This window comes from Macaca fascicularis, chromosome 2, assembly GCF_037993035.2.
Source record: "Macaca fascicularis isolate 582-1 chromosome 2, T2T-MFA8v1.1".
In the NCBI taxonomy this organism is placed as follows: Eukaryota; Metazoa; Chordata; class Mammalia; order Primates; family Cercopithecidae; genus Macaca; species Macaca fascicularis.
This window is the reverse complement of record NC_088376.1, coordinates 481294-493403: the sequence shown is the minus strand read 5'-3', so window position 1 is coordinate 493403 and position 12110 is coordinate 481294. Positions and strand designations below refer to the sequence as shown.

At 49.0% G+C, this 12110-nt stretch overlaps 1 long non-coding RNA gene across 1 annotated transcript in view; it reads right to left on the bottom strand.

Annotated features, from left to right (window-relative positions):
- Positions 1–5880: 5880 nt before the first annotated feature.
- Positions 5881–12110, bottom strand: part of LOC135969576 (uncharacterized) — a 37666-nt gene continuing 31436 nt past the window's right edge. Inside the window, exon 3 of the long non-coding RNA XR_010584819.2 lies at positions 5881–7221. This is a non-coding gene — a long non-coding RNA (uncharacterized lncRNA). The remainder of the gene's footprint in view (positions 7222–12110) is intronic.

Genomic DNA, 12110 nt, shown 5'->3' with positions numbered 1-12110 from the left:
GTCCTGAGGGCCCACACTGACCACAGCCAGACACCACTTCTGCAAGAAGCAAGCACGCACCTAGAGATCACCAGTGATGACCCAGGAGAGCAGCTTTGAGCAGAGACAAAGGTGAAGGAGAGGCACATGGGCCAGGGTGCTGGGTGTGCCCGTCTTTGTGACCTCACTGAGATTGCTTACCTCTGGCCCTTGGTGTCCCTTCCTGTGGAGGTAGCAGCCCCCAAATCCCTGCCTCCCTTCAGCACTGACTGAGGCGGCCCTGAAGTCTCCCCAGGACTGAGACTGTTTCTAAATCCTGTTAACTGCACACCCACATGAAAAACAAAAAACAAAATATCAAGTATGCAGACAGGAAAATAAAAATACGTGATTCCTCCCTTATTCAACAGGCATTTAAAAAGTAACAGGAAAATTGTGATAGTCTTTAAACAACCACCAGCTATCACGTCCTCTTGAAATGTTTTAGCTAATCAGGAACATCTTTACCAAGCACTTGTGTGTTCAGGAAATCAGTTGACAGGTCCCAGATAACCTCGGAGCCTGCGACCTGACCCCCACTCACGCACATCACCTCTCCAGAGGAACGTGTCCTGGACACCTTTCAAATGGTGAGGAACAGGAACAAGGGTAGCTTTCCCTCAACACCACAAAACAAGCTCGACCCCGAGGAGCCCGGAGAACAGCAACGTTTGTTTAGATGCTTTCCCACTGTCCTTGTCAGAGCAAACATTCCCATCCCACACCGCCCAGTGTTTAACTCTCCCTGGGATACCAGCAGCCGCCAACCCTCAACAAGCTGGAAACAGAGGCCAAGCTGACAGGAGGCCTCTCTCCATATTCCTTACTGAATTCGCTCAGGACACGGATGTTCCCAAACACATATGGCCCCGAGTATTCCACACCTGGGGAACATTCAAACAGCAGACTCTGCAAAGACGTTCCCCTCAAGAGAAACTCAGTTTCTAACTTCCCTTAGGGAAAAACAGGAGACCCAGAACTTTCCAGAAAATCAAGTGTGAGAGGAAGCCACTCACCTCTGGCACTTCCTAAACCTGCCTTCCCGCGGGTGCTCAGGGATGTCCCCGCGACAGCCCCGTCCACCCAGGACGGCAGCAGGTCTCAGGCAGCCAGCACCTGGGCAGCTGGCGAAGCAACCCCAGGGTGAAAACGCCATCCCAGGCACCACTTCCCGGAGCCCCTCAGCAAGAAAAACAGAGGTGGGACAGAACCGAGGGCTGACTCGAGGCTGGGGAGCCACAGACCTGCACAGCTCAATCATCGGACATGCTCTTCTGTGGACAGAGGCCAGGGAGAGGCCAGCACAGAGACCCTCGTGCCGGCTCCACGGGCCAGCGTCCTCCAGGGCTGCAAGTTTGTGATCACAGCTTCAGAATTTGGTTCCAGAATCTTCCGGAATCAAACACGCACCAAACTGTAAAGCTGCCAGGACAGCAGGGCCCAGGAGCAGGCTCAGGGGAGGACCACTTAGAAACCCCACACACAGCATACACTTGTGCATGCTTACTCCACACATGCCACCGCTTCACCCAATAGTATACACGCAAACGCATGTATGTACTCCATACACACCCTCAAATACACTCACCAAATATGATGCGTGTACACACTCCACACACACCCTCAAATACATACGACACACATGAACATGCTCACTCCAGCCACACCTGCTAAATACACTCAACCACACATGCACAAACGTGACACACGTGCACACTCATTCCGGACGTCACACCCCTCACCAAGTACACAGGTGCACACACCTCCAAGTTCAGAACCTGTAGACTCCACAAGCTTTGGTTTCCCCCACTGTTTCTCTCATCACATGAGATCCACACACAGGTGTCATTTACTGACATCTAACACCCGGGGAGGCCCTTAGACAGAACTGCAGTCACAAGTCGGCTTCATTCAGGCATTCATCACCAGCCTCCTGAAGCCACCTCCTGTCCCCAGGGGGAGCGGGGGCCGAGACCGGAGACGTCACTGGGCTTACAGATCCCCAGGCTGGCAACCCAGCGAAATGAGGAGGGCTGGGCCACGGCCCTGGAGGGAGACGGGTACTGGCTCAAGTATGCGGAACATGAGTCCTCATTTCCAGACAGTGTCACCTACGACAGCGTCAGGTGAAAGCCAGTGGTTTGGCATTCCTGGGATAGACAGTTCTGGAAATACAAGGGAAGATTTTTACTCCTCCCCTCTGAACACATGAGGTCCATGGTCCCCTCACATCTAACACTGGGAATCCGAATCGGTGACTCCTTGTCCACCTGAGGACCACCCAAGAGGATCCACACACCTGCTACAACAGCAGCACCACACCTGGTCTGCAGGGGAGCAAAGCAAATCCCACCTTTATGACTAAAACTGGATTACCCTGACACTGGCAGCCTGCAGTGTGTGTATCGTCAAGCCCCCACGTCTGTGCCACCTGCAAGAGGAACACAAGCCCTTAGTCCCAGGTTCTCAGGACGGCCTGTGAGGTAGATGCTGGCACCTTCCCATCTCCCAGGGGAGAGGAGAGAAGGCCACGGTCAGGGCTTGCATATCAGGAGGGTCGGGATTCAAACCCCATCTGCCTCACAAAGCAGCCCTTACCATTCAAGTGACTTCTATCGTCAGCCTTAAAATGTACCACAGTTACCAGCAATTCTGAGTGCTGTTCCTTGGGACATCATAAGCAAACATTTTGTTAGAAAGGTTTTGCCAAATCTGCTTTCAAAATCCTATGGTATGAAATGACTAATGAAAATTTGAGCTATGAAATAAAGCACATAGTTAAATGAATCCCAAAATGACTATCGCGAAGGAAGTTTTAACTTGAAGTGAAAAATATCCTCCAAATGACATCAGCCAGAATTATCTTCAATCATTACTGATCCCATATGCTTCAGGAATTATACAGCATCATCTCAGATATGAACTTAAAACCATTAGCTGAATGCACATTTCAGCACAACCAAAGTTCTGCTATAATAAGCAGCACAGGCGTCTCTGGAGAGGATTTTAATTGGGACTACAAACGATGTGCACGATCGTGGTAAGAGGTTTCATGCTGGCTGTTCTCCAAGGTGCGACACAGAGAGACACCACTAACCTCAAAGACACCTGCTGCTTTGTAATGAGATGAGAGACGATGTGGACGGACTACTGTAAATATTCGAAAAGGAGAAACAATGCAAGGAAAGAATCGTATCAGTTACCCTTTACATTCTTAGAAAAAAACGATTTTTCTTTTGGGATGATTTTAAAAGAAAATGACATTTCTGGATTTTTTTTTAACTTTTCTTTCTGAGACAGGGTCTTGGCTCTGTCGCCAAGATTGGAGTACAGTGGAGCAATAGCAGCTCACTGTAGCCTTAAGTGATCTTCCCACCTCAGCCTCCAGAGTACCAGGGACCACAGGCACGCACCACCATACTCAGCTAACTTCTGTTATACAGATGGGGTCTTGCTATGATGTCCAGGCTGGTCTTCAACCCCTTGGCCTCAAGTGATCCTCCTGTCTTGACCTCACAAAGATTTAGCCTAAGCGACCATGTCTTATCGGAAAACAGACATTAGAGCAAATGCATTTCTGTAAGATTTTCTACCTCTTTTCACTGGAGAAAAAGGTAACTTGCCTCCAAGGGTCGGAGACAAAGACGTTACTGCAGACAAGAGCGCTGTGCATCCCGGGAACCGCTACACCACGAGGCACGGCCGTGCACACTGGACGCAGGAGTAACAAACGAGGCTAGCACAGGCCGATGCTGGCCCTCTCCAGAAGCAGGCCTATCCTTCCTCCTCTCCTCAGCCCCCTCTCCCTTCAGGCCTCAGTGGCTGCTGACAGCGGAGAGGCCACAACTAGAGGAGGCTCTCAACTCCACCAGGGACAGGAGTCCCGGACGCTGGGGACTCAACTGCTGTCCTCCGCATCCACCTCCTTCTGGTCCAGCCTTCTCAGGAGCCAGGCGTGGCCACTTTGACCCTCTTTTCCCTTCTGTGGCTCCTACAAAAAACCAGTTCAGAGAGCCCAGGCTGCCTTGCACTCCAGGGATACCTGGCACAGGCCCCCTCCATGTCCTTATCCAAGCTCCTGGGGCCAGAAGGGTCTTGCAATATTTCACTTTCCAGTTGACCATCCCCAGCCTGAAATCCAAAGTGCTCTAAAGAGCATTTCCTTCGAGTGTCATGAGGAAGCTCAGAATGTTTCAGGTTTTGGAGCATTTTGGAGTAGGGACTCTCAGCCTTAATTTGAACCTCTTCAAGGAAGCCACACACTGAAGCCCCCGATGTCCACCCTACACAATCCCAGCACACCATCTGAAGTCCTCAACAACAGATTTTCTTTCTTCAAAAATAACCACAAGTCACAAACTCACACGCAATCACAGAAGGGGGTTGTGGACACCCACACAGATGATGAAATTTAACTGTCACATTTTTACCTAGGTAATTTAAAGTCATTCCTCAAAACACACCTGTTTTACTGAGTTGCATTTTAAGGTGAACACAGACAAATCATTTCAGGGAAACAAACGTCACTTTGGGCTGCGTGTGGTTTCTTGACTCCCGTGAATAACTCAGCGTTCACCCTCACTTCTGGATAAGGGAGACGATGCAAAGAAAACTGTTAAAACAAAGACATGAAAACAAGTTTAAGAAGGGTTTGAAAGGTTCCTCCTGTCCTCCTGGAGGGGAGACGAGGATGCCTGGAAAGCTCACGGGGGACAGGAGCACAGCCTCCTCGGTGTGTCATGGACGCTGCCTCACCAAGGGGAGAGGATGATGCCTGGAAGGCTCACAGGGGTGGGAGCACAGCCTCCTCAGTGCTTTCTACAGTCAGCAGCTTCAGAAATTCCTGCAGAAGCAGAACACATCATGAGAACTGAGACTGGAACACCCCAAAGAAAGGGATGAGGGGTCAACAAAAGCATTCGATCATTACCAAGGAGCGCGGGCATGAAGCCGCTTCAAAGACCGTGTGAGAAGTCACTCATAGGCGTTTCAGAAAATAAGGGTAGTGCGAGATTGCTGGATCAGCTCAAACAGGCTGCCGTCCCTCAGGCCATGAAGTCCCTGAGATGAGCCTGTCACTGAGCAGAAGTCACTCGCATCTCTGCCAGAGAAAGTACTACAAGCTGACACATAACCTCATGAAACCTGGGCTTCAGCCGGTCAACAGTGAGTCTGACATGGTACATCCCTCCAGATAGTTAAAGACCCCAGGGGTTCATCGGACAACCTCGAAGGGCTGTGTCTGTCCAGCTCCTTTTCCGAGTTCTGGATGATTTTTCCTAATGCACTATAAGCAGCATGTTCCAATAGAGATGTAATTAACTGGATGGGTGTCCTCTTAATTTTGAAATTAGAAACACACTTGGCCAGGCACGGTGGCTCATGCCTGTGATCTCAGTACTTTGGGTGGCTGAGACAGCTGGACTGCTTAAGTCCAGGAGTTCAAGTCCAGCCTGGGCAACATTGCAAAACTCCATCTCTACAAAAAATACAAAACTAAGTCAGGCATGGGGACACATGGAACATGTGCCTGTGGGTCCTGGCTACTCAGGAGACTGAGACAGGAAGATCACTTGAGCCTGGAAGGTTGAGGCTGTAGTAAGCTGTGCTCACACCACTGCCTGGGCAACAAAAAGGTTTTTTTGCCTGTCTCAAAAAAACCAAAGAGAAAAAGAATTATATACCTGACTAGGCCAAAATAAAAGAGGCCTTCGCTGCCTACATAAAGGGCTTTCAGAATTCACTTCCATCCTTAGGAAAGGCGGCCAACACCAGGCTGTGTCCCTTAAGATGCCCTGTCTCGTATGGGAAAAAAAATCAAGAGAAATCAAATAAAGGCCATAAAATACATCAGTTTCAACACTAAAATTTGATAGTATGCTTTAAATTGAAGATGAGTTAAGTCACATTTCCAAACCTCTGAAAGCACGGTTACTGGGAGGGAATGGTTTGCAACACACAAACGCAGCTCTGTAAAAGTGCCCAGGCTGGATGAAGGCTCAAACGTCAGTGCAAGGAGAAAGTCTGAACAAACTCTCTCCTGCCCTGCTGCTGTCCTCTTCCAAAACACACTGTTTATCTGTCAGTTTAGAACAAGGCCTAGGGAGGTGGGAGGCAGGCCTGGGAGGGTCACCTAGCATCCAAGCTCCTCACCCACACAACTGCACGAGGCTGAGCTGAGCAGTACACACAAACACGACTGATTCTCCCCAAAAAGAAGACGGAAGGCAGCACACTGCCACGCCAGGCACCCTGCAGATGAGAAGATTGAGGGGAGCCAGAGGTACCTTTAATCTTGCTTGCATGGTGGAGGGAGAGGAATAATGCCACTCACTTGAGTGTTGCACAATTCTTTCTAGCACTGAGTGGCAGAAAACAAAAATTATAGATGCTTCCTCAGATAAATGTTTCTGAAGAACTGAACATAAATTACGTTCAGGAAATAGCATTATGAATGCCTTAAGTGCTTCTGTTTTCAATAATCCCAGAGTAATTCTATAAACCCGGGAATCAGTCTCACCCAACTCCAGGATCACGGCCCAGGTGACGTGGGCACACATATCCTGAAGCTCCAATACTCAACTAAAGTGGGGCGAGTGAAAATGATCCTGGGTATAATTTACACGGACACAGGAAGGTGGCTGAGCCCCAAACCCCTAAACCAGGAAGACCAGTGTCCTTCAGGGGCCTCACCTCTGTCCTTTCGCAGCCTCTGGGAACCACCACTCTGCTCTCTACTGACACAAACGCCCCTCCCAAGGTACAACACCAGGAAGATCATCATTCAAAACTGAGGAACGTGGCAGAACAAAGCTGTCAGGAGATTTTAATCACCAACACCACTTGTTACATGACCCAAAGATGATTAAAATCTCAGGCCCTTCAAGACTGAATGCTATCTATACTTAAATGCATTTCATCACCATATTGGGGGGTTATTCCTTTGTTTTGCTGCAAATATATCCAACTGCTGTAAAAGGAAAAGGCAATTTGTTAACGAAGCTTCTTGGAGTGTCTCAACAGGCCTCGAGGTAGGATAAAAGGCAGGACTTCCTGGCAGAAACGCTCAGCTCTGAGGTCAGGTGGAGTTCTTGAGCACCAACCAAGGCAAAATAAGGTCGAAGACCACACCACACTTTCCTCAATCACATCTTCATTCCACCTTTCCTTCTATTTCTCACGACTTCACTGGGAGAAATTGTGCTAAAAGAAAATGGAAACACAGACATACATAGGAGACCCTACAGATGCTGAGAATGGGTGCAGCCATCACAGTCCGAATGTCCTTTCAGGGCCATCTGCCCTGGCTGGGATCCAAGTATCCGAGGGCAGGATTGTATGTCAGACCTGTGAAGCCAAGATTACAGCCACTGAACGGCAGTTTTCCATCCCACGGAAACCGGCCTTGCTAGGGGCTTCCTTGGGGAACACCGACCTCAAGCCACCACCCGTCAACTACTTCAACTAACCTACATCATGGCAGAGGCAGACCAGCCCTGCCCAAGTCCTGCTTCATGGCAAACCCTCCAGACAAACGTCCTTGGCCTCTTCCGGGAGGCTGTGCTTGGAAGGTGCCCTCATTTACTTCTGTGGCTCTGAGACATTTAACTAGAGCCCAACACATTTCTTCCTGTTCACATAGTATTGAGTTAATAGATTTTTATGAGTAAACTTTCACTGGGAAAAATACCATTTCCGGAGCCCCAGTGACCACAATGAAAATGTTTTTACCTTCCCTTACGTGACATCGGCAACGCCAGGTCCAGGAAACGTTCTGGATCTCAGATAATGGCAAATCCACTCATAGTAAGTCTTGGTCTTGTTTCACAAGCTATCAAATGCTGCCCAGAAGCAGGAAAAACCCCACAACGTGGCAGGGAGGGGCGACCAGCGTGAGTTCTAAGGCCAGACCACCCGGATCTGCTGACAGCGTGGTGAGGGGCAAACAGTGCAGGGTCTAAGGCCAGACCGCCCGAGTCCCGCTGACAGTGCGGCTTCAGGAGTTTCCTAAACCCTCTGCTCTCCAAGTTTCATGTCAGAAAAATGCAGTGATAACCGTGTCCACCTCGTTTAAATATGTATATATATACACACACATATATATATATATACTCCAAACCTACAGCCCTATAAAGGTCATTAATCCTAGTTATCCTCAAGGCATTGAGCGATCAATAATGAGCCATCCCCCTGGCTGCTGACCTGCCACAGCCCCACCCTCCGGAAACCCCGCATCCACACCAGCCACACAGGATGAGGCCAGGGAAGGAGCAGGACTGTGTCTTGGGAACTTAAACTCTGGAAGCTGAGTTAAATCAGTGCCGCTCAAATCTTGTCACCAACTATCTTGTTAAATTGGGAGATTCCATCTCTGGGGATCTTGAAGGAACCTGAGGTTCTACATTGAGTGAGATGAGCACTCGTGCTGCAATGAGACGGCAGGGAAAGCAACTGAATCTGGGGTCGCAGCTGCCTGAGGCTTGGGTCCCACCGGGAAAGTGGCACCAGGGCCCTCAGGACAGTGGCGGAGGTCCCAGGAGGCAAGTCCTGGTGCAGAGACTCATGGACCCAAAGATTGCTCCAGGGCCAGGAGGGGCTGCTGCGCTGACAGCCACGAGGCAGGCAGCCTTCGAGCTCCTCCAGCTGCCATCCTGCAGGCAGGGAGGACAGTGCCCAGACCACCCTGGGGCTCCCCCCAGCCTGCCAGGCTGGTACTCTTACTCCAGCCACTGACAAGAGTCCCCATGTTGCAAGCTAGGTTGAAACAGTGCCTCAGGCCTCGGGGCACATGCACCCCCCTGCAGGGCTGGGATGGCTATTCCCACACATCCCCAACTCACAGCAAAACTTAAAAATGAAAGTTGGAAGATACAGCCAGGAAACCAATGCTCAAGAAGCAACTCCAGGGTGACTCTTCCTAGAGCTATTGCTATTGAACATCTTTAAAAACATTTCCAGGGTGACTTCCTAGAGCAATTGCTGTTGAAAATCTTTAAAATTCTTCATTTCAAAATTAGCTTTTATTACACTGTCTTCCCTATTCTACCAAGACTCTAGAAAACAAAACCATTACAATTTCCAATTCTATCTTATAGCAAGTTAGAAATACACGTTTCCTCAAAGGATTCTACATGTTTCCTTGGCAATATCCTTTCCACGCCCCGTACTACTGCCCACAACAGAGAAGGCTTTTCCAACTCAACCCAACCCAACCCAACCCAACCCAACCCAACCCAACGGCCCTGAGATAGGCCCCTAACGAATCGTCTACAAACTCTTGAGACAGGCTTGCCCTGACAAATCATCTGCAAACTCCATCTTCCATTAAAAACAGTACCGAAAATGAGCATATTACCACTTTTTAAAAATTACTGTAAAGTGGACAGTGTTCAGTTCTGTGAATTTCGGCACAAATATTCCCATAATCATCATCACACAAGCAGAACAGTCCAACAGCCCCAAACCCACTCACGGGGCCTCATAAGCATACCCTCCCATTCTCAGCAACCACCCTCTCCGTGTCCTCCCATGACTCGGGTCTATCTTTTGCGAGCGTTGTGGCAAAACACTCGCAAAATCACAATTTCCTGGGCATCGTGCTTGGAGGTGCACCCAGTGTGTCCTGTGATCAACAGCCAGGCCTCGGGGCTGCTGGGTATTTATTATTCCACATATGGCTGTGGCACATTGTAACCTGTTTTGAACAACTATAGACAGCGCTATTAACATCTGGGCACAGTTTTTCTTAAACATCAGATTCTGTTTCTCTAGGGTAAATACCCAGGATTGGGGTCACTGGGACCCACGTTTGTGTGAGTTCAGTTTTGTAAGAAACCGCCAAGCTGTCTGCACCGTGCTGAACCCCAGCATCGCACAGGAGTCCCGACTGCCGGTCCTCACCAGCACCTGGGGCTGTCGGAAGACCTTAGTCAGGCGCTCCAGCAGGGGTGTGAACAAATTCACTGCGGCTTCGGTGCACATCTCGGTGCAACCAGTCACGCTGAAGGTCATTTCAGATGCTTTCGGGCCATCCTCCCGTCCTTCTCAGCGAAGCATCTGTTCAGGTCTCTTCCGCTTTTAAGTCAGGTGGTTTGTTCTCTGTCATGAGCCGTGGGAGTCCTGTGCATTCTGGATACGAGTCCTTTGCCGGCTGCATGGTTCGTAGACATCTTCTCCCCATCTATCGAAAATGTGTCTCTTCAATTCCCTAGGGGTGTCTTTTATATTAGAAGTTTAATTTTGATGAGTCTTACCTACTTGTTTTCTTCCTTGATTATGGATCATGGTATGGCTAAGAGCTCTCACCCTAGGTCTCCACAATTTCCCTTTGTTCTGCAGGTTTTGTAGTTTGGTATTTTACATTCAGGGCTATGATCCACCTTAATTTTCATACAGAAATTTCTCCCTGTTTTCACTCTTTTGCATATGGCTGTCCCATAATTCCAGCACCATTTGTTGAAAAGACTCAAATTCCACTGAACTGCTTTTGCATCTTTGGATCTGTTCTGGACTCCACTCTGTCAGCTGACCCGTGTGTGTGCATCCTCAGCATAATTTATGACTTTAGTGGCTGTCTCTGTGAAAAAAAGTAACTCTGTCTGGAAGCAAAAACTACATTAGAAGTGCTCTAAATAAGATTCTTCCTGTTGTCAGGAGAGCAAAGCCACTGCCCTAAGCAGAGGTGAGGCCTCAACAGCTCCCAGGCACAACCTTAACACACAATGGGGAAGGGAATTCATTTCAAGGGCCACAACATGAGACCAGCATAGCCATGAAAACTGCAATAATTTCACAACAGAATGAAATTCATAAAGAATTGCTCAGAAGCGTGTGATAAGTTACATAAATCACTGTTCCTTAAATTCTGACGGTTGACTAGGACAGAAATAGCTTCACGGTACAGTTCAAACAGGAGAAAGGTAGGTAGGGGTGGTTTCCACACCACACAGGGCCTGCAGGAAAGGGACACTCTTCCTCTAAACGGGAGATCCCGAGAGTGATGTGATAAGCCATGGTGAGAGTCACAGAACTGTGCAAGCCGGAGTCGCGGCATTTGCCCCACCACGGAACCTGTGTCCATGAACGACGAGGCTCAAATGTCAGGCCGGGGCAACCGAGGCAGTTATCAGGGGACAAGAAAACGAGCGCACGGTGGAGGCAAAGGTCTGAAATCGCGCGGCAACTTCGAGTCAAGTGGGACAAACTGACTCAAAATACAGGTTCCAAAAACCACCACAGAGAGCTGCTCCTCGGCTCTGGAAAGGCTAAGTGACTAATGCCCACACTGAGCATCTGCTCCCAGAGACGACCCTGGTGACCTAAGGCCCAGCTGCTCCGAACCTGCGCCGAACCTCAGTGAGGAACTTTCTTGGTATCTTACAGCACATTGACATGTTCCCTTAAAATCTGGTATTTCATCAACAATGCAGGCGCCAGCTTTGACTCATACACATTCCGATTAAACAAGATAATTTACACCCTGACCGTGCCAGGTAAGAGGTTTACTACAATCTTTAAACAGAGCCAGAGGCTACAGTCTGCTCCTCCACAACACCATGTCTCTACAAGTTCGATGGGTTTTTACTTTCCATGTCTTCACTTGCCTAGTGCTAGAAAGCAGATAAAAACAGAAGGAACCCAGAAACACTATTGAATGAGACTCAAATATCTTGCAGTCATCATCGAGATGAGATGTTTATTAAACAGAAATGTTCTCCCCTGTAGAAAGCAGCACACATCAACACGCACCGATAACTGTCGCCAGCATTCCAGATCATCTTCCCTTCCATGGCCACAGTGCAGGGCAATGGACCACGCACACCTGCAGACCCACGGAAAGCGGGGTGACACGGCCGATTCTTGTAGCGAGCAGGCCAGGGTGCACTCAAAGAGCATCTCTTTCCAGAGGTCTGCCATGGAAAGTTACACATTTATTCCACGAGTTAATGGCACTGCACCGAACATTTCTGTAAGAGTCTCTAAGCAAGTATTTCCTTCTGCCTACAATGGCCCGACACAAACTGAAAAGGCTCTTGGAGCTGCCAAAGACTTCAATATCCCCTTAACTATTGTCATGCACATCCATGTGAAGA